This window comes from Arachis stenosperma, chromosome 4, assembly GCF_014773155.1.
Source record: "Arachis stenosperma cultivar V10309 chromosome 4, arast.V10309.gnm1.PFL2, whole genome shotgun sequence".
In the NCBI taxonomy this organism is placed as follows: Eukaryota; Viridiplantae; Streptophyta; class Magnoliopsida; order Fabales; family Fabaceae; genus Arachis; species Arachis stenosperma.
The window spans coordinates 37,342,703-37,365,914 of NC_080380.1; the positions used below are offsets into that span (position 1 = coordinate 37,342,703).

The 23,212-nt window shown below is 39.1% G+C and overlaps 1 non-coding gene across 1 annotated transcript; it reads right to left on the reverse strand.

The window, feature by feature from the left end:
* Positions 1-4,617: 4,617 nt before the first annotated feature.
* LOC130977243 (small nucleolar RNA R71) lies at positions 4,618-4,721 on the reverse strand. Its single transcript, XR_009084944.1, has one exon. It is a non-coding gene; the product is annotated as a small nucleolar RNA R71 (small nucleolar RNA).
* Between the last annotated feature and the right edge of the window lie 18,491 nt (positions 4,722-23,212).

The window sequence follows — 23,212 nt, forward strand, 5'->3', positions numbered from 1 at the left end:
TGTTTTTTTATTTTCATTTCAAATCTTTTAAATCTTTTCATATCTTTTGTAATTCTTGTTCATATCTTTTGAACTTTAAAACCTTTTTCTTATTTTCTAACTTATTTTTTATATCTTTTTCATATCTTTGATGATTAACCTAATTTTAAAAACAAAACTTATCTTTCTTTATATTTTTTAAATCTATTTTATCTTTATTTGAAATTAAATTCAAAAATCCCTATCTCTCCTTCACCTCCTCTCCATTCAAATACTCTTCTCCTATACTCCTCTCTCTTTCACTTTCTCCATCTTCCTTTCTTCCTTTTGCTTGAGAACGAGCAAACCTTTTAAGTTTGGTGTGGAAGGAGCCTTGTTCTCTCATTGAAATTCAAACCCCATGGCTCCGAGAAGTGGCAAAACCGCTCCAAGAAACAAGAAAGAAGATTACTCAACAGTTGTTTTCAAACCTGTCAGATTCTACACCAAGCAACATGAAGAACACTATCACAAAATAATGAGTAAGAGGCCAGTAATCCCTGAGGCAAGATTCGAATTAGGAGAAGATGAATACCCGAAGATCCAAGAGCAAATTCGAAAGAGAAGATGGGAGATTTTAGCCAACCTTGAGATCAAAGTTGGAACAAACATGATCATGAATTTTATGCAAATTTGTGGATGATAGATAAGCAAAAGAAAGATTGACAAGCATTCCATACTTTTCGCACTATGGTCAGGGGAAAGATCCTCTATTTTCATGTTGATAGAGTGAGAGAGATCTTTAAATTATCCTAACAAAACGATGACCCTGATTCCTACCATAGAAGAGTAGTAGCTAATCCAAAGCTAGATCAAATCCTAGAGGATATATGCTGATGAGCGGATAATTTATACGCTTTTTGTCATTGTTTTTAGGTAGTTTTTAGTATAATCTAGTTACTTTTAGGGATGTTTTCATTAGTTTTTATGCTAAATTCACATTTCTGGACTTTATTATGAGTTTGTGTGTTTTTCTGTGATTTCAAGTATTTTCTGGCTAAAATTGAGGGACCTAAGCAAAACTCTGATAGGAGGCTGACAAAAGACTGCTAATGCTGTTGGAATCTGACCTCCCTGTAATCGAAATGAATTTTCTGGAGCTACAGAACTCCAAATGACGCTCTCTCAACGGCGTTGGAAATTCGACATCCAGAGCTTTCCAGTAATATATAATATTTGATACTTTATTCGTAAATAGATGACGTAAACTGGCGCTCAACGCCAGTTCCATGCTGCATTCTGGAGTCAAACACCAGAAACACGTCACGAACCAGAGTTGAACACCCAAAACACGTTACAACTTGGTGTTCAACTCCAAGAGAAGCCTCAGCTCGTGGATAGATTAAGCTCAGCCCAAGCACACACCAAGTGGGCCCCGAAAGTGGATTTATGCATCAATTACTTACTTCTGTAAACCCTAGTAGCTAGTTTAGTATAAATAAGACATTTTACTATTGTACTAGTTGTCTTTTGACCACGTACATCTTTGGTCTCAGTTTTATTTTATTATTCATCTTAGGAGACTATTGATCACGTTTGGGGGGGGGGGGGGGCTGGCCATTCGGCCATGCCTGGACCTTCATCACTTATGTATTTTCAACGGTGGAGTTTCTACACACCATAGATTAAGGGTGTGGAGCTCTGCTGTACCTCAAGTTTTAATGCAATTACTACTATTTTCTATTCAATTCGACTTATTCCTATTCTAAGATATTCGTTGCACTTCAACATGATGAATGTGATGATCCGTGACACTCATCATCATTCTCACCTATGAACGCGTGACTGACAACCACTTCCGTTCTACCTTAGACCGGGCGCATATCTCTTAGATTCCTTAATTAGAATCTTTGTGGTATAAGCTAGAATTGATGGCGGCATTCATGGGAATCTGGAAAGTCTAACCTTTTCTGTGGTATTCTGAGTAGGATTCCGGAATTGAATGACTGTGACGAGCTTCAAACTCGCGATTGCTGGGCGTGATGACAAACGCAAAAAAAATCAAGGGATTCTATTCCAACATGATCAAGAACCGACAAATGATTAGCCGTGCTGTGACAGAGCATTTGGACCATTTTCACTGAGAGGATGAGAAGTAGCCATTGACAACAATGATGCCCTACATACAGCTTGCCATAGAAAGGAGTGACAAAGATTGGATAAAAGGAGTAGAAAAGCAGAGATTCAGAAGGAGCACAACATCTCCATGCACCTATCTGAAATTCCCACCATTGAATTATATGAGTAACTATTTTTATTTATTTATTATTATTATCCGAAAAACCAATAATCTCTTAATACAGTTAAATCCGCCTGACTGGGATTTACAAGATGACCATAGCTTGCTTCATACCAACAATCTCTGTGGGATCGACCCTTACTCACGTAAGGTATTACTTGGACGACCCAGTACACTTGCTGGTTAGTTGTGCGGAGTTGTGACTAAGTGTGATTCACGTTTGAGAGCGCTACCAAGTTTATTGGCGCCATTGTTGATTATCAGAATTTCGTGCACCAAGTTTTTGGCGCCGTTGCCGGGGATTGTTCGAGTATGGACAACTGACGGTTCATCTTGTTGCTCAGATTTGGTAATTTTCTTTTTATTTTCTTTTCAAAAAAGTTTTCAAAAATCTTTCAAAAATTTGTCTTTATTTTCGTTTTTCTAAAGAATATTTTCAAAAAAATAATAAAAATCCAAAAAAATTCATAAAATCATAAAAACCAAAAATATTTTGTGTTTCTTGTTTGAGTTTTGAGTCAATTTTTAAGTTTGGTGTCAATTGCATGCTCTAAAAATTTTTTCTTGCATTTTTTGAAAATTCATGCATTCATGGTGTTCTTCATAATCTTCAAGTTGTTCTTGGTAAGCCTTCTTATTTGATCTTGACGTTTTCTTGTTTTGTGTCTTTTATTATTTTTCATGTGCATCTTTGCATTCATATTGTCTAAGCATTAAAGATTTCTAAGTTTGGTGTCTTGCATGTTTTCTTTGCATAAAGAATTTTTCAAAAATATGTTCTTGATGTTCATCATAATCTTCATAGTGTTCTTGGTGTTCATCTTGACATTCATAGTATTCTTGCATGCATCATGTGTTTTGATTCATAATTTTCATGTTGTGAGTCATTTTTATGTTTTTCTCTCTCATAATTAAAAATTCAAAAATAAAAAAACTTTTCCTTAATTTTCTCATAATTTTCAAAAATTTGAGTTGACTTAGTCAAAAATTTTTAAAATTAGTTGTTTCTTACAAGTCAAGTCAAAATTTCAATTTTAAAAATCTTATCTTTTCAAAATCTTTTTCAAAAATCATATCTTTTTTCATTTTTTTTACTATTTTTCGAAAATTCTTTAAAATATTTTTTCAAAAATCTTTTTCTTAATTTTATCTTTATTTTCGAAAATTATGCTAACAATTAATGTGATTGGCTCAAAAATTTGAAGTTTGTTACTTTCTTGTTAAGAAAGGTTCAATCTTTAAATTCTAGAATCATATCTTTTAGTTTCTTGTTAGTCAAGTAATTAATTTTAATTTTAAAAATTAAATCTATCTTATCTTATCTTTTATATCATATCTTTTTCAAAAATTTTATCTTAAAATATCTTATCTAACTTCTTATCTTCTTATCTTTTCAAATTTGATTTTAATATCTCTTCCAACTAATTATTTGACTTTTTGTTTGTTTCTTATCTTTTTCAAAACCACCTAACTACTCTTCCCTCTCAACTTTTCAAAAATATCTCATCCCTTTTTCAAAATTCTTTTTAATTAACTAATTGTTTTAAATTTTAATTTTAATTCTATCTCATCTTTAATTTTCGAAAATCATTAACTCCTTTTCAAAATTAATTTTCGAATTCTCTCTCTCATCTTCTTCTATTTATTTATTCATTTACTAACACTTCTCTTTACCTCTCTTCATCTCCAATCACTGCCTCTATCCTTACCCTTGTGTTTGGATTCTCCTTTCTTTATTCTTTTCTTCTTCTACTAATAATAAGGATCCTCTTTACTATGACATAGAGGATTTCTCTTCTTTTTTCTGTTCTCTTCTCTTTCATATGAGCAGGAACAAGGAAAAAGGCATTCTTGTTGAAGCTGATCCAGAACCTGAAAGGACCCTGAAAAGAAAACTAAGAGAAACTAAATTACAACAATTCAGAGACAACCTTGCTGAAATTTTCGAACAAGAGAAGGAGATGGCTGCCGAACCCAACAACAATAATGCAAGGAGGATGCTTGGTGATTTTACTAAACCCACGTCCAAGTTTGATGGAAGAAGCATCTCAATTCCTGCCATTGGAGCAAACAATTTTGAGCTGAAACCTCAATTAGTTGCTCTAATGCAACAGAACTGCAAGTTTCATAGACTTCCATCTGAAGATCCTTACCAGTTTTTAACTGAGTTCTTGCAGATTTGTGAGACTGTTAAGACGAATGGAGTAGATTCTGAAGACTACAGGCTCATGCTTTTCCCTTTTGCTATAAGAGACAGAGCTAGAACATGGTTAAACTCACAACCTAAAGATAGCCTGGACTCTTGGGATAAGCTGGTCACGGCCTTCTTGGATAAATTCTTTCCTCCTCAAAAGTTGAGCAAGCTTAGAGTGGATGTTCAAACCTTCAAACAAAAAGATGGTGAATCCCTCTATGAAGCTTGGGAAAGATACAAGCAGATGACCAAAAAGTGTCCTTTTGACATGTTTTCAGAATGGACCATATTAGATATATTCTATTATGGTCTATCTGAGTTTTCCAAGATGTCATTGGACCACTCTGCAGGTGGATCCATTCACCTAAAGAAAATGCCTGCAGAAGCTCAGGAACTTATTGACATGGTTGCAAATAACCAATTCATGTATACTTCTGAGAGGAATTCCATGAATAATGGGACGCCTCAGAGGAAGTGAGTTTTTGAAATTGATGCTCTGAATGCCATATTGGCTCAGAACAAAGTGTTGACTCAGCAAATCAACATGATTTCTCAAAGTCTGAATGGATGGCAAAATGCATCCAACAGTACTAAAGAGGCATTTTCTGAAGAAGAAGCTTATGATCCTGAAAACCCTACAATGGCAGAGGTAAATTACATGAGTGAACCTTATGGAAACACCTATAATTCATTATGGAGAAATCATCCGAATTTCTCATGAAAGGATCAACAAAAGCCTCAACAAGGCTTTAATAATGGTGGAAGAAATAGGCTCAGCAATATCAAGCCTTATCCATCATCTTCTCAGCAACAGACAGAGAATTATGAACAGAATACCTCTAACTTAGCAAACTTAGTCTCTGATCTGTCTAAGGCCACTTTAAGTTTCATGAATGAAATAAGGTCGTCCATCAGAAATCTGGAGGCACAAGTGGGCCAGCTGAGTAAGAAAATCACTGAAACCCCTCCTAGTACTCTCCCAAGCAATACAGAAGAGAATCCAAAAAGAGAGTGCAAGGCCATTAATATAATCAATATGGCCGAATGCAAGGAGGAGGGAGAGGACGTGAATCCCAATGAGGAAGATCTCATGGGACATCTCTCAAGCAGCAAGGAGTTCCCTATTGAGGATCCAAAGGAATCTGAGGCTCATATAGAGACCATAGAGATTCCATTAAATCTCCTTTTTCCATTCATGAGCTCTGAAGATTATTCTTCCTCTGAAGAGGATGAAGATGTAACTGGAGAGCAAGTTGCTCAATATCTAGGAGCCATCATGAAGCTAAATGCCAAGTTATTTGGTAATGAGACTTGGGAAGGTGAACCTCCCTTGCTCATTAGTGAACTTGATACATGGGTTCAGCAAACTCTACCTCAAAAGAAACAAGATCCTGAAAAATTCTTAATACCCTGTACCATAGGCACCATGACCTTTGAAAAAGCTATGTGTGACCTAGGGTCAGGCATAAATCTTATGCCACTCTCTATAATGGAGAAGCTGGGGATCATTAAGGTACAACCTGCCTTATTCTCATTACAAATGGCAGACAAGTCAGTAAGACAAGCTTATAGATTAGTAGAGGACGTGTTGGTAAAGGTTAAAGGCATTTACATTCCTACTGATTTCATAATCTTAGACACTAGGAAGGAGGAGGATGAATGCATCATCCTTGGAAGACCTTTCCTAGCCACAGCAGAAGCTGTGATAGATGTTAACAGAGGAGAATTAGTCTTTCAATTGAATGGGGACTACCTTGTGTTTAAGGCACACGGCTATCCTTCTGTAACAAGGGAGAGTAAGCATGAAAAGCTTCTCTCAGTACAGAATCAAACAGAGCCCCCACAATCAAACTCTAAGTTTGGTGTTGGGAGGCCACAACCAAACTCTAAGTTTGGTGTTGGGACTATACAACATTGACCTGATCACCTGTGAGGCTCCATGAGAGCCCACTGTCAAGCTATTGACATTAAAGAAGCACTTATTGGGAGGCAACCCAATTTTTATTTATCTAATTTTATTTTATTTTCATTATTCTTTCATGTTTTATTAGGTACATGATCATGTGGAGTCATGGAAAAAATACTAAAATTAAAAACAGAATCAAAAATAGTAAAAGAAAAATCACACCCTGGAGAAAGGAGTTACTGGCATTTAAACGCCAGTAAGGAGCATCTGGCTGGTGTTCAACGCCAGAACAGAGCATGGATCTGGCGCTGAACGCCAGAAACATGCAGCAATTTGGCGTTTAAACACCAGGATTGCACACTAAGGAAAGTTGGCGTTCAACGCCAGAAACATGCTGCAAATGGGCGTTGAACGCCCAGAACAAGCTTAGAGCAGGCGTGTAACGCCAGAAACAAGCACCAATCTGGCGTTAAACGCCAGGATTGCATGCAGAGGGCATTTTACACGCCTCATTGGTGCAGGGATATAAATCCTTGACATCTTAGGATCTGTGGACCCCACAGGATCATCTCAGGATCTGTGGACCCCACAGGATCCCCACCTACCTCAACTCACCTTCTCTCTTCACCACTCACATCCATCCTTAACACTAAAACCCACCCACATGGCCGAAACACAAATATCTCTCCCTCTCCCCAATATCTTCTTTTCTTTCTTCTATTCTTTCTTCTTTTGCTCGAGGGCGAGCAACATTCTAAGTTTGGTGTGGTAAAAGCATAACTTTTTTACTTTTCCATAACCATCGATGGCACCTAAGGCCAGAGAAACCTCAAAAAAAAAAGAGAATAGAAAAGGGAAGACAATTGCTTCCACCTCTGAGTCATGGGAAATAGAGAGATTCATCTCAAGGGTCCATAGCTCAGTAATAGAGCATTTAACTGCACATCAAGAGAGCAAGAGGAATTCCCTCATCAAGAAATCCCTGAGATACCTCAGAGGATACATGTTCCTCCACATAATTATTGGGAGCAACTAAGGATAGGAACACCAAAATCACTAGGGATCATGCAACAGAAGTAAGGAAGAAACATAAAGGAGCTCAAAAAGCACCATTGGTCCTTCAAAAGGCGCCACCCTCACTAAGGTGGACTCATTCCTTAACTTCCTTGTTCTTATTTCTTTGTTTTTTGATTTTTATGCTATATTTTTGTTTATGTTTTGTGTCTCTACTTCATGATCATTAGTATTTAGTAAAATATGTCTTAAGCTATGAATAATTCCATGAATCCTTCACCTTTCTTAAATGAAAAATATTTTTAATTCAAAAGAACAAGAAGTACATGAATTTCAAATTTATCCTTGAATTTAGTTTAATTATATTGATGTGGTGACAATACTTTTTGTTTTCTGAATGAATGCTTGAACAGTGCATATTTTTTATCTTGTTGTTTATGAATGTTAAAATTGTTGGCTCTTGAAAGAATAATGAACAAAGAGAAATGTTATTGATAATCTGAAAAACCATGAACTTGATTCTTGAAGCAAGAAAAAGCAGTGAAGAACAAAGCTTGCGGAAAAAAATATTTTGCGAAAAAAAATAAAAAGCAAGCAGAAAAAGCCAATAGCCCTTAAAACCAAAAGGCAAGGGTATAAAGGATCCAAGGCTTTGAGCATCAATGGATAGGAGGGCCCAAGGAACTAAAATCCAGGCCTAAGCGGCTAAATCAAGCTATCCCTAACCATGTGCTTGTGGCATGCAGGTCCAGGTGAAAAGCTTGAGACTGAATGGTTAAAGTCGTGATCCAAAGCAAAAAGAGTGTGCTTAAGAGCTCTGGACACCTCTAACTGGGGACTCTAGCAAAGCTGAGTCACAATCTGAAAAGGTTCACCCAGTCATGTGTCTGTGGCATTTATGTATCCAGTGGTAATACTGGAAAACAAAGTGCTTAGGGCCACGGCCAAGACTTATAAAAGTAGCTGTGTTCAAGAATCAACATACTTAACTAGGAGAATCAATAACACTATCTGAAATTCTAAGTTCCTAGAGAAGCCAATCATTCTAAACTTCAAAGGAAAAAGTGAGATGCCAAAATTGTTCAGAAGCAAAAAAGCTACAAGTCCCGCTCATCTAATTAGAATTAATATTCATTGATATTTTGGGATTTATAGTTTATTCTCTTTTTTTATCCTAATTGATTTTCAGTTGCTTGGGGACAAGCAACAATTTAAGTTTGGTGTTGTGATAAGCGGATAATTTATACGCTTTTTGGCATTGTTTTTAGGTAGCTTTTAGTATGATCTAGTTACTTTTAGGGATGTTTTCATTAGTTTTTATGATAAATTCACATTTCTGGACTTTATTATGAATTTGTGTGTTTTTCTGTGATTTCAGGTATTTTCTAGCTGAAATTGAGGGACCTGAGCAAAACTCTGATAGGAGGCTGACAAAGGACTGCTGATGCTGTTGGAATCTAAACTCCCTGCACTCGAAATGAATTTTCTGAACTACAGAACTCTAAATGGCGCGATCTCAATGGCCTTGGAAAGTAGACATCCAGAGCTTTCCAGAAATATATAATAGTTCATACTTTATTCGTAATTAGATGACGTAAACTGGCGCTTAACTCCAGTTTCATGCTGCATTCTGGAGTCAAACGCCAGAAACACGTCACGAACTAGAGTTGAACGCCCAAAACACGTTACAACTTGGCGTTCAACTCCAAGAGAAGCCTCAGCTCGTGGATAGATCAAGCTCAGCCCAAGCACACACCAAGTGGGCCCTGGAAGTGGATTTATGCTTCAATTACTTACTTCTGTAAACCCTAGTAGCTAGTTTAGTATAAATAAGACATTTTACTATTGTACTAGTTGTCTTTTGACCACGTACATCTTTGGTCTCAGTTTTATTTTATTATTCATCTTAGGAGACTATTGATCACGTTTGGGGGGGGGGGGGGGGGGCTGGCCATTCGGCCATGCCTGGACCTTCATCACTTATGTATTTTCAACGGTGGAGTTTCTACACACCATAGATTAAGGGTGTGGAGCTCTGTTGTACCTCAAGTTTTAATGCAATTACTACTATTTTCTATTCAATTTAACTTATTCCTATTCTAAGATATTCGTTGCACTTCAACATGATGAATGTGATGATCCGTGACACTCATCATCATTCTCACCTATGAACGCGTGACTGACAACCACTTCCGTTCTACCTTAGACCAGGCGCATATCTCTTGGATTCCTTAATCAGAATCTTCGTGGTATAAGCTAGAATTGATGACGGCATTCATGGGAATCCGGAAAGTCTAACCTTGTCTGTGGTATTTCGAGTAGGATTCTGGAATTGAATGACTGTGACGAGCTTCAAACTCGCGATTGCTGGGCGTGATGACAAACGCAAAAAAGAATCAAGGGATTCTATTCCAACATGATCGAGAACCGACAGATGATTAGCCGTGCTGTGACAGAGCATTTGGACCATTTTCACTGAGAGGATGGGATGTAGCCATTGACAACAGTGATGCCCTACATACAGCTTGCCATAGAAAGGAGTGACAAAGATTGGATAAAAGCAGTAGGAAAGCAGAGATTCAGAAGGAACACAACATCTCCATGCACCTATCTGAAATTCCCACCATTGAATTATATGAGTAACTATTTTCTATTTATTTATTATTATTATCCGAAAAACCAATAATCTCTTAATACAGTTAAATCCGCCTGACTGGGATTTACAAGATGACCATAGCTTGCTTCATACCAACAATCTCTGTGGGATCGATCCTTACTCACGTAAGGTATTACTTGGAAGACCCGGTACACTTGCTGGTTAGTTGTGCGGAGTTGTGACTAAGTATGATTCACGTTTGAGAGCGCTACCAAGTTTATTGGCACCATTGTTGATGATCACAATTTTGTGCACCATATTCCTGCCTGAAATTCAATGGATTGAGGATGCAAAAGGCAAGCCAAGCCAGTTGAAAAAGAATGAACCTCAAGCCTATGGCTAGGGGATGGCTAGACTTCACTGGACGCTCTATACTCCCTACTAGTAACCACTCGGAAGTCACTATTCCAAGAGCTGTGATGATTCACTACATCATGATGGGAAATGAGGTAGAAGTTCACCAAATAATCCCCGGTGAGATGTACAAGTTTACAAACAAGATGTCTACTCAAGTCAGGCTGGCCTATCCAAGTCTTATCTTTTGCTTGTGCTAAGAGGCTAAAGTCATGATTCAAGTAGACACATTTATTCCAGTAGAAAGCCCAATCACCAAACATATGATGGAAAGCTCCAAGATACCAGAGGATCATCCCAAAAGGAAGACACCTGAGCCTCCACAAGGGATCCCTCTAATTGAATATTGGGATCAGTTGAAAGCATCTGTGATGCATCTGCAAACTACCTTGGATCAACTAAGAGAGGAGCAGAAAGATCATACTAGCATGATTTGTACACTGGTCAAGGAATAAGAGAGGCAAGGGCGTGAAATAGAAGAGTTGAAATGCCAGAAACTCTCCCCCAAAGAACCCAGCGCCTCATAGGATTATGTTGGTTGAGTTCCACCTCTTATATTTCTATTATTCTAATTTCTGTTTCTCATATTTAGGTTTACATGATCACTACTAAAGTTTAACTTTCTATTTTAATTTTCTGTCTTTTAATTTAAGAATTCCATAAGCATTAATAATAATTTAATTTTTATTTCTGTCAATTAATTATAAAATATTCCTCTTATCATCATCAAACTTGAATAAAATAGTGATTTTTTTAGAAGAATTAAAGATGCATGAATTTTCGAGTTTATCTTAAGAATAGTCAATTTTTTGATGTGTTGGCATTGCTTCTGTTTTCTAAATGCATGAATAAACAGTGCATATTTGAAGTTGGAATTAAGAATGTTGGATCTTGAAAGAATGATGAAAAAGGAGAAGTATTATTGGTAATCTAAAAAATCCAAAATTTGATTCTTTAACCAAGAAAAACCAACAAGAAAGCAAGATGCAGAAAAACAATTATATGCGAAAAAAAGAAATAAAAAGAAGAAAAAGCCAATAGCTCTTTAAACCAAAAGGCAAGAGCAAAAAGCCAATAACCCTTTGAACCAAAAGGCAAAGTTAAAAGGATCCAATGCTTTGAGCATCAATTGTTAGGAGGGCCTAAAAGGAGTAAAATCTTGGCCTAAGCAAAGTGGCATTTATGTATCCAGTGGTAATACTGGAAAACAAAGTGTTTAGGGCCACGACCAAGACTCTAAAAAGCTGTGTTCAAGAATTAAAAAGAGCTAAACTAGGAGGGTCGATAATATCATCTGGATTCTAAGTTCATAAAGAGGCCAACACTTCTGAGTTTCAATTGATAGTGAGATGCCAAAACTATTCAGAAGCAAAAGGCTACTAAGTCCCGCTCATATAATTGAAATTAAGCTTGATTGAAAACTCTGAGATTTATTGTATCTTACTCTTCTTTTTATCCTACTTTGTTTTTAGTTGCTTGGGGATAAGTAACTGTTTAAGTTTGGTGTTGTGATGAGCGGAAATTTTATACGCTTTTTGGCATCATTTTCATATAAATTTTAGCATATTTTATTTGAGTTTTATTATATTTTCATAGGTTTTTGTTCAAAATTCATATTTTTGGATTCAACTTTGAGTTTGTGTGTTTTTATGCAATTTCAGGTATTTTCTGGCAGAAATTAAGGAGCTGGAGCAAAAATCTGATTCAGAGGCAGAGAAAGCACTGCAGATGCTGTCAGGATCTGACCTCCTTGCACTCGAAAGAAATTTTCTGGAGCTACGAAAGTCCAAATGGAGCATTCTCAATAGCTATGGAAAGCTAACATCCAGAGCTTTCCAAAAATGTATAATAGTTCATACTTTGCTTCAGAATTGAAGCTCTAAAACTAGCGTCCAACGCCAGCCATCTACCCTAGTCCAGGCATCCAATGCCCAGAGAGGAGTGGCCAGCATCCAATGCCCATAAAGGTGTCCCTAGCTAGTGTTCAACGCCAAAAGAGCATCCTACCATGTGGAAACCACTCAAGCTCAGCCCAAACACTCACTAAGTAGGCTCCGTAAGTGGATTTTTGCACTACAACTCTAAGCCTATCGTATTTCTATAATCCGTAGTCATTAGTTTAATATTTAAAGGAGAAGATCACCCTTTGTTATGGACACTTGATCTTGCCTGGAATTTTTCGAACCTTTCGTTGTATTTTCTATCAGTTTGAGTCACTAAACCTCCTAGGTTAAGGGGAGGAGCTCTGCTGAGTTTGATGGATTAATAAAAGTATTACTGTTCTATCTCAATTCGTGTTTGATTCTCTATTCTAAGATGTATCTTCGTTCTTCAACCTTATGAATGAGTTGAACCGGCACAAGGTTATCCCTATTCTACATGGGTTCAGTGCGTGTCTTTCATTGGATATCAATGAACCACTAGCTTGATTATACATCTCTTAGACGGCTAATCCATGACTTCGTTGGAGACTTCTTGAGACATCAGTTCAGCCGAGGTATGGAGAGATTAGGTTCTTTGTGGTAAAGGCTAGAACCAAAGGTGTAGCATTCTCTGATAAGGAAGATTCGACCTTGTCTATGGCATTTTGAGTAGGATCATCAAGGGGAATGGACTGTAGGTGCTTCAGCCTCAATCAGACTGGATGTGTACTAACTCTGGTGTTCAGCCTGGAGGAGAATCGGCAACCTCTCAAGAAAGTTGTTGATCACATACGGCCTGCCATAGAAGAAATCATTCACAGTTGGCATAGAGAGTAAGACCGAATTAATCCAGAAGAATAAAGCATCTCTGAAGCCTTAACCATCTTCTATTCATTGCATTCACCTTCAATTGAGTAACGTTATCTTTATTTTACTTTTACGCGCTTTAAACAAATAAACAACTTCTCTATCCGCCTTACTAAGATCTACAAGATAACCACAGCTTGATTCAAGCCAACGATCCCCGTGGGATCGACCCTAACTCACTCAGGTTTTACTTGGACGACCCAGTGCACTTGCTGGTTTAGTTTTGCGAAGTGTAATTTCGCGCACCATCTAGCAACAACTAAAGCACCTTCCAACCTTCAACCATATGATGATCTCTCCATCCAACCACAATCCTCTATGAAAGAGTGTCCATATCCATCATTCTAAGAGCAATATGATCCTACTTATGTTAGCCAAGTAGAACAAGAGCCAATGGATCATCTCATGGAAGTAATAGATCGGCTCCAAGCAATCATCCATCAAAAGGAGCAAGAGTAAGCCCAAAGGATGTGAGAAACTATCATGGATGACATTGCAAAAATTCAAGCCACCGTGGACTCATGGGATACATGTCACAAGCAAAGTATTTCCACGGATGAATGTGGAAAATCAACCGAAGAGAGGAGCATGAAGAAGATTTTAGAATCTCAACATGAGAACAAAGAAATAGAGTGTGTTTGTACAACAAGTGGAAAGTATGAAGATTGTTGAAGAAGAAGAAGTGGTTGAAAGCCTAGGCGAAGTTGAACAAAAGGTGGATTCCATCCTTGAAAACACTTCCACACCAAGTGATGTTATTGATGATTTTGTGGAAGTTGTTGAACCTTCTTCCATTGAGCTAGGAATTGATGGTGAAGGGGGATAATGCACAACCTCCAAAGCATAGTATGAATGATGAAAGATTGGAAGAGGTTAAGCAAGAAGCAAGCTCCATCATTGAAGATGATTCCGCACCAACCAATGTGCCTTTTGAAATTGTTGAACCTCCCTCATTCTATTGTGAAATTCATGACAAGGAGGACCCTGCACAACCTCCGACACATGGCTTGAGCAATGAGGAATGTATCGAAGAAGTTGGTGAACAAGGAATTGAAATTGAGGAAGCTTGTCAAGAGGTCAAGGTAATTCAAGAAGAGGAAAAGGGAATTGCAATTACTTTGCCAAGGCCGGTTGCAGCGTCTCTCACCAAGCAACCATCCATTCTTTCATTCAAGTGGGTAACTGGTGCACGAAATTGCAATAACACTTTTGCAATCCCGCACAACTAACCAGCAAGTGCACTGGGTCGTCCAAGTAATACCTTGCGTGAGCAAGGGTCGATCCCACGGAGATTGTCGGCTTGAAGCAAGCTATGGTTATCTTGTAAATCTTAGTCAGGATATCAGAAATTATCAGGATTGATTGTGAAAAGCAAAAGAACATGAAATAAGTACTTGTTTTGCAGTAATGGGGAATAGGTTGAGGTTTTGGAGATGCTCCATCTTCTGAATCTCTGCTTTCCTACTGTCTTCTTCATCAAACACGCAAGGCTCCTTCCATGGCAAGCTGTATGTAGGGTTTCACCGTTGTCAGTGGCTACCTCCCATCCTCTCAGTGAAAATGTTCCTATGCTCTGTCACAGCATGGCTAATCAGCTGTCGGTTCTCGGTCAGGCCGGAATAGAATCCATCGATCCTTTTGCGTCTGTCACTAACGCCCCGCCTGCTAGGAGTTTGAAGCACGTCACAGTCATTCAATCATTGAATCCTACTCAGAATACCACAGACAAGGTTTAGACCTTCCGGATTCTCCTGAATGCCGCCATCAGTTCTAGCTTATACCACGAAGATTCTGGTTAAGGAATCCAAGAGATATCTACTCAATCTAAGGTAGAACGGAGGTGGTTGTCAAGCACACGTTCATAGTTGAGAATATGATGAGTGTCACGGATCATCACATTCATCCGAGTTAAGAACAAGTGATATCTTAGAATGGAAGCAAGCATGATTGAATAAGAAACAGTAGTAATTGCATTAATCCATCAAGACACAGCAGAGCTCCTCACCCCCAACCATGGGGTTTAGAGACTCATGCCGTGGAATGTACACAAAGGAACGTGTAAAATGTCATGAGGTCCTTGATACAATGTCAAAAGATCCTATAAATAGTAAACTAGTATCCTAAGGTTTACAGAAATGAGTAAATGACAGAAAAATCTACTTCCGGGCCCACTTGGTGTGTGCTTGGGCTGAGCATTGAAGCATTTTCATGTAGAGACCTTTTCTGGAGTTAAACGCCAGCTTTCATGCCAGTTTGGGCGTTTAACTCCAAGTTTTATGCCAGTTCCAGCGTTTAACGCTGGAATTCCTGAGGGTGACTTTGAATGCCGATTTGGGCCATTAAATCTTGGGCAAAGTATGGACTATCATATATTGCTGGAAAGCCCAGGATGTCTACTTTCCAACGCCGTTGAGAGCGCGCCAATTGGGCTTCTGTAGCTCCAGAAAATCCACTTCGAGTGCAGGGAGGTCAGAATCCAACAGCATCTGCAGTCCTTTTCAGTCTCTGAATCAGATTTTTGCTCAGAACCTTCAATTTCAGTCAGAAAATACCTGAAATCACAGAAAAACACACAAACTCATAGTAAAGTCCAGAAAAGTGAATTTTAACTAAAAACTAATAAAAATATACTAAAAACTAACTAAAAGATACTAAAAACATACTAAAAACAATGCCAAAAAGCGTACAAATTATCCGCTCATCACAACACCAAACTTAAATTGTTGCTTGTCCCCAAGCAACTGAAAATCAAAATAGAATAAAAAGAAGAGAATATACTATAGACTCCAAAATATCAAAGAAACATAGTTCCAATTAGATGAGCGGGACTAGTAGCTTTTTGCCTCCGAACAGTTTTGGCATCTCACTCTATCCTCTGAAATTCAGAATGATTGGCTTCTTTAGGAACTCAGAATCCAGATAGTGTTATTGATTCTCCTAGTTAAGTATGATGATTCTTGAACACAGCTACTTTATGAGTCTTGGCTGTGGCCCAAAGCACTCTGTCTTCCAGTATTACCACCGGATACATACATGCCACAGACACATAATTGGGTGAACCTTTTTAGATTGTGGCTCAGCTTTGCTAGAGTCCCCAATTAGAGGTGTCCAGGGTTCTTAAGCACACTCTTTTTGCCTTGGATCACAACTTTTTATTTCTTTCTTTTTCTTATTCTCTTTTTTTTTGTATTCACTGCTTTTTCTTGCTTCAAGAATCATTTTTTTTTTATTTTTCAGATCCTCAATAACATGTCTCTTTTTTTTCATCATTCTTTCAAGAGCCAACAATTTTAACATTCAAGAATAACAAATTCAAAAGACATATGCACTGTTCAAGCATTCATTCAGAAAAACAAAGAGTATTGTCACCACATCAAACTAATTCAACTAGTTTCAAGGATAAATTTCGAAATCCTGTACTTCTTGTTCTTTTGTGATTAAAGCATTTTTTTCATTTAAGAGAGGTGATGGATTCATAGGACATTCATAGCTTTAAGGCATAAACTTCAAATTTTATTAATTATGAATTAAGAACAAGACTCAGAAAATAAATATAAGATGAAACTAGAAATAGAACATAAAAAAAACGCAAAACATAGGCTCCTAATGATAGAGGTTTTCACAGAGTTAGGACTCAACAACCTTGATTTTGAGAAGTGGATGCTCCCTCAGCTTGAGAGGAGAGCTTTTGGCGTTTCATCTCTTGGAGTTCACGCCCCTGCTTCTCTTGTTCCTTCAGCAATTTGCAGAGCATGCAGTTCTGATTCTGCTGTTCTTCCTTAAGTTGCTCCATAGTCTCTTGCAACTTGGTGATAGATGCTTCTAGGCTGGCCCAGTAGCCAATTTCAGGAAATTCAGGGAGGAACTCCTGCGCCCTCCTTTTGATAGAATTGTCTTGCACTTGTCCTTCTATTGACTTCTTGGTGATTGGATGTTCAATGGGTATGAATTCATCTACTCCCATCTTCACCCCAGCCTCTTTACAGAGCAAGGAGATCAAGCTTGGATAAGCCAGTTTGGCTTCAGTGGAATTTTTATTTGCAATTGTGTAGATCTCACAAGCAATCACATGATGAATCTCCACTTCTTTTCCAAGCATAATGCACTGAATCATCACTGCTCTCTTGATGGTGACTTCCGAACGGTTGCTAGTGGGCAATATAGAACGCCCAATAAAGTCTAGCCAACCTCTTGCAATTGGTTTGAGGTCTCCTCTCTTGAGTTGGTTTGGGACACCCTTAGAATTGGTTATCCACTTAGTTCCAGGGAGGCATATGTCCTCTAGAACTTGATCCAACCCTTTATCTGCTCTCACCATCCTCCTATTAAAGGAGTCAGGATCATCTTGCAGTTGAGGTAATTTGAAGATTTCTCTTATTTTGTCCAGATGAAAGTACATAACTTTCCCTCTGACCATAGTTCTGTAAGTATGGTAAGCAGTTCCAGTCATTCTCTGCTTATCTGTTAACCACAGATTTGAGTAGAATTCCTGAACCATGTTCCTTCCAACCTTTATCTCAGGATTGGTTAGAACTTCCCATCTTCTGTTTCGAATTTGCTCTTGGATCCCCGGATATTCATCTTCTTTCAGATCAAATTTAACTTCCGGGATCACTGACCTCAGACCCATTATCTTGTGATAATGGTCTTCATGTTCTTTGGTTAAGAACTTCTCTTGGTTCCAAAGATTCTTTGGATTATTCTCTTTCTTTCCTCTTAAATTGGTTTGTTTTCCCTTAGGAGCCATGATCTTGATGAATCTTGGCTTAGTGATCATGGAAAAGTACACCAAACTTAGAGGTTTGCTTGTCCTCAAGCAAAAGAAAGAAGAGAAGAGAGAGAGAGGAAGAGAAAATTCGAATGGTGTGGTGGAATGAGGGGGGACAAACGTGTATTTATAAGGTGGGGAGGGGAGATTTCGAAAAGAGAAGAGAAATTTGAAAGGAGGTTTTAGAAGATATGGAAAGAATTTGAGAGAAATGTGAGTTTTTGAACAATATTTGGAATTGATTTAAAATAGATTTGAAGAATGGTTTTGATTTTTGAAGATTTGAAAGTGAATGATGAATGGTTGAAGTGTGATTTTGTAGAAAAGTATGGGTAAGAAAGGGAAAGTTTGAAAAAAATTTGGTTTGAAAACAAAATTGTGGTCCCCCCACCTTTCTGGCGTTAAACGCCCAGAATGGCACCCATTCTGGCGTTTAACGCCCATTTGATGCCCCTTTTGGGCGTTTAACGCCCAGCCAGGTGCCCTGGCTGGCGTTAAACGCCAGAATTCCTTTATCACTGGGCGTTTTTCCAAAACGCCCAGGATGCTGCACACCTGGCGTTAAACGCCCAGAATGGTGCCCATTCTAGCGTTTAACGCCCAAAATGGGACCATTCCTGGCGTTAAACGCCCAGAATGGTACCCATTCTGGCGTTTAACGCCCAAAATGCCCCTTATTGGCGTTTTTTCGCCAGTAAGCTCATTTTCTCTGTTTTTTGAGCTGAATCCTTCTGTAACTCTGTGAATTCCTTCATTTTTGATACTTGCCTCTGTAAGAACAAATCATATAACCTCCTAATGACTGGGTTGCCTCCCAGCAAGCGCTTCTTTACTGTCTTTAGCTGGACCTTCACTGAGAATCACTCAAGTCTCAGTTTTGAGCATTCCTGCTCAAAATTGCCTTCAAGATAATGCTTGATTCTCAGTCCGTTAACAATGAACTTTTTATCAGAATCAATATCCTGAAGCTCAACATATCCATATGGTGACACTCCTGTAATCACATACGGACCCCTCCATCGGGATTTGAGTTTTCCAGGAAACAATTTGAGCCTAGAGTTGAAGAGCAGAACTTTTTGTCCTGGCTCAAAGACTCTGGTTGACAATTTCTTGTCATGCCACTTCTTTGCCTTTTCCTTATAAATTTTTGCATTTTCAAAGGCATTGAGTCTGAACTCTTCTAGCTCATTTAACTGGAGCAATCTTTTTTCACCAGCTAACTGAGCATCCATGTTTAGGAATCTGGTTGCCCAGTAGGCTTTATGTTCCAGTTCCACAGGCAAATGACAGGCCTTCCCATACACCAGTTGGTATGGAGAGGTTCCTATAGGAGTCTTGAATGCTGTTCTGTATGCCCACAGAGCATCATCCAAGCTCTTTGCCCAATCCTTTCTTCGGGCTATCACAGTCCGTTCTAGGATTCTTTTTAGCTCTCTGTTAGAGACTTCAGCTTGCCCATTTGTCTGTGGATGATACGGAGTTGCCACTTTATGGCTGATTCCATATCTAACCATAGCAGAGTATAGCTGTTTATTGCAGAAATGAGTGCCCCCATCACTGATTAGTACTCTGGGAACACCAAATCTGCTGAAGATGTGTTTCTGGAGGAACTTTAGCACGGTCTTAGTATCATTAGTGGGTGTAGCAATTGCTTCTACCCACTTAGATACATAGTCCACTGCCACCAGAATGTAAGTGTTTGAGTATGATGGTGGGAATGGACCCATGAAGTCAATTCCCCATACATCAAACAATTCTATCTCTAATATCCCTTGTTGAGGCATGGCATATCCGTGAGGCAGGTTACCAGCTCTTTGGCAACTGTCACAGTTACGCACAAACTCTCGAGAATCTTTATAGAGAGTAGGCCAGTAGAAGCCACACTGGAGGACTTTAGTGGCTGTTCGCTCACTTCCAAAATGTCCTCCATACTGTGATCCATGGCAATGCCATAGGATCCTTTGTGCTTCTTCTCTGGGTACACATCTGCGGATCACTCCGTCAGCACATCTCTTAAAGAGATATGGTTCATCCCAGAGGTAGTACTTGGCATCTGAAAGCAATTTCTTTCTTTGCACACTGCTATACTCCTTGGGTATGAACCTCACAGCTTTATAATTTGCAATATCTGCAAACCATGGAGCTTTCTGAATGGCAAAGAGTTGCTCATCTGGGAAAGTCTCAGAGATCTCAGTAGAAGGGAGGGACGCCCCAACTACTGGTTCTATTCGGGACAGATGATCAGCTACTTGGTTCTCTGTCCCTTTTCTGTCTCTTATTTCTATATCAAACTCTTGCAGAAGCAACACCCATCTGATAAGCCTGGGTTTTGAATCCTGCTTTGTGAGTAAGTATTTAAGAGCAGCATGGTCAGTGTACACAACCACCTTGGATCCTACTAGATAAGATCTAAACTTGTCAATGGCATAAACCACTGCAAGTAATTCTTTTTCTGTGGTTGTGTAATTCTTCTGTGCATCATTTAGAACACGGCTAGCATAGTAAATGACATGCAGAAGTTTATTATGCCTCTGTCCCAACACTGCACCAATGGCATGATCACTGGCATCACACATTAATTCAAATGGTAATGCCCAATCTGGTGCAGAGATGACTGGTGCTGTGACCAGTTTAGCTTTCAGGGTCTCAAACGCCTGCTGACACTGTGTGTCAAACACAAATGGTGTGTCAGCAGCTAGCAGGTTACTCAAAGGTTTTGCAATTTTCGAAAAATCCTTTATAAACCTTCTATAAAATCCTGCATGCCCCAGAAAGCTTCTGATTGCCTTAACATTGGCAGGTGGTGGTAATTTTTCAATTACCTCTACCTTTGCCTTATCCACCTCTATTCCCCTGCTTGAAATTTTATGTCCAAGGACAATTCCCTCAGTCACCATGAAGTGACATTTCTCTCAGTTTAAAACCAGGTTAGTCTCTTGGCATCTTTTCAGGACAAGTGCTAGGTGATTAAGACAGGAGCTGAATGAGTCTCCATATACTGAGAAGTCGTCCATGAAGACTTCCAGAAATTTCTCTACCATATCTGAGAAGATAGAGAGCATGTACCTCTGAAAGGTTGCAGGTGCATTGCACAGACCAAAAGGCATCCTTCTGTAGGCAAACACGCCAGAAGGGCAAGTAAATGCTGTTTTCTCTTGGTCCTGAGGATCTACTGCAATTTGGTTGTAACCTGAATAGCCATCCAAAAAGCAGTAGTAATCATGACCAGCTAGTCTTTCTAGCATTTGGTCTATGAATGGTAAAGGAAAATGATCCTTTCTGGTGGCTGTATTGAGCCTTCTGTAGTCAATGCACATGCGCCACCCTGTGACTGTTCTTGTAGGAACCAGTTCATTTTTTTCATTATGAACCACTGTCATGCCTCCCTTTTTGGGGACAACTTGGACAGGGCTCACCCAGGGGCTATCAGAAATAGGATAAATAATCCCAGCCTCTAGTAATTTAGTGACCTCTTTCTGCACTACCTCCTTCATGGCTGGATTTAGCCTCCTTTGTGGTTGGACCACTGGTTTGGCATTATCCTCCAACAGGATCTTGTGCATGCATCTAGCTGGGCTAATGCCCTTGAGATCGCTTATGGACCACCCAAGAGCTGTCTTGTGTGTCCTTAGCACTTGAATCAGTGCTTCCTCTTCCTGTGGATTTAAAGCAGAGCTTATAATCACTGGAAAAGTGTCACCCTCTCCCAGAAATGCATACTTCAGGGATGGTGGTAGAGGTTTGAGTTCAGGTTTGGGAGGTTTATCCTCCTCCTGAGGAATTTTCGAAAATTCCTTTGCTTCCTCTAGTTCTTCTTGATCAGGTTGAGCATCTTTGAAGATGTCCTCAAGCTCTGATTCTAGGCTCTCAGCCATATTGATCTCTTCTACCAGAGAGTCAATAATGTTAGCGCCCATGCAGTCATTTGGTGTGTCTGGATGCTGCATGGCTTTTACAGCATTCAACTTGAACTCATCCTCATTGACTCTCAGGGTTACTTCCCCTCTTTGTACATCAATGAGAGTTCGTCCAGTTGCTAGGAAAGGTCTTCCTAGAATGAGAGTTGCACTCTTGTGCTCCTCCATTTCCAGCACCACAAAGTCAGTTGGAAAGGCGAAGGGCGCAACCTTGACAATCATGTCCTCTATTATGCCTGATGGGTGTTTAATGGAGCCATCAGCAAGTTGGAGGCATATCCTGGTTGGTTTGACTTCTCCAGCCAACCCAAGCTTTCTGATAGTGGATGCAGGTATTAGATTGATGCTTGCTCCAAGATCACATAGAGCTGTCTTGGTGCAAGCACCTTCTAATGTGCATGGTATCATGAAGCTTCCAGGATCTTGAAGCTTTTCTGGTAAGCTTTTCAGAATGACTGCACTGCATTCTTCAGTGAGAAACACTTTTTCAGTTTCTCTCCAATCCTTCTTATGACTTAAGATCTCTTTCATGAACTTAGCATAAGAAGGTATTTGCTCAAGTGCCTCTGCAAACGGAATCTTTATTTCAAGAGTCCTTAGATAGTCTGCAAAGCGGGCAAATTGCTTATCATGTTCCGCTTTGCGGAGTTTCTGAGGATAAGGCATCTTGGCTTGATATTCTTCAACCTTAGATGCTGCAGGCTTATTCCTTACAGAAGTGGTTGAAGAAGCCTTTTTAGAGGGATTACTGTCAGCACTCTTAGGTGTCTGATCTTCCCTTGGCGTTTGAACGCCAGGAATGGGTGAAGTTTGGGCGTTAAACGCCAACTTCTCTCCCTTTTCTGGCGTTTGAACGCCAGAACTGGGCAAGGAATGGGCGTTTAACGCCAACTTTCCTTCCCTTTCTGGCGTTTGAACGCCAATAACATTCCTCTCTGGGCTCTTACTGTCCTCAGAGGGATTTTGAACAGTGGTTTGGTTATCCTTTGTCAATTGTTCCCTGTTTGGCTTTTTGCTCTTTTGAGCAGTGGTATTCAGTGTTCTCCCACTCCTCAGTTGAACTGCTTGACATTCTTCTGTTATTTGTTTAGATATTTACTGTTTTGCTTGATTCAAATGCAGTTCTATGTTCTTGTTAGCAACCTTAGTATCATGGAGCATTTCTTTAAATTCTGCTAACTGTTCTGTCATCAGGAGCAATTGTTGATTAAGCTCATTCATCTGTTCTTGAGGATTAGGATCAGTGACTAATGCCATGACTTCCTCTTTTGGAACGAACTCATTGCTAGAATATAAGTATTGGTTTCTAGCAACAGTGTCTATAAGCTCTTGAGCTTCTTCAATTGTCTTCCTCATG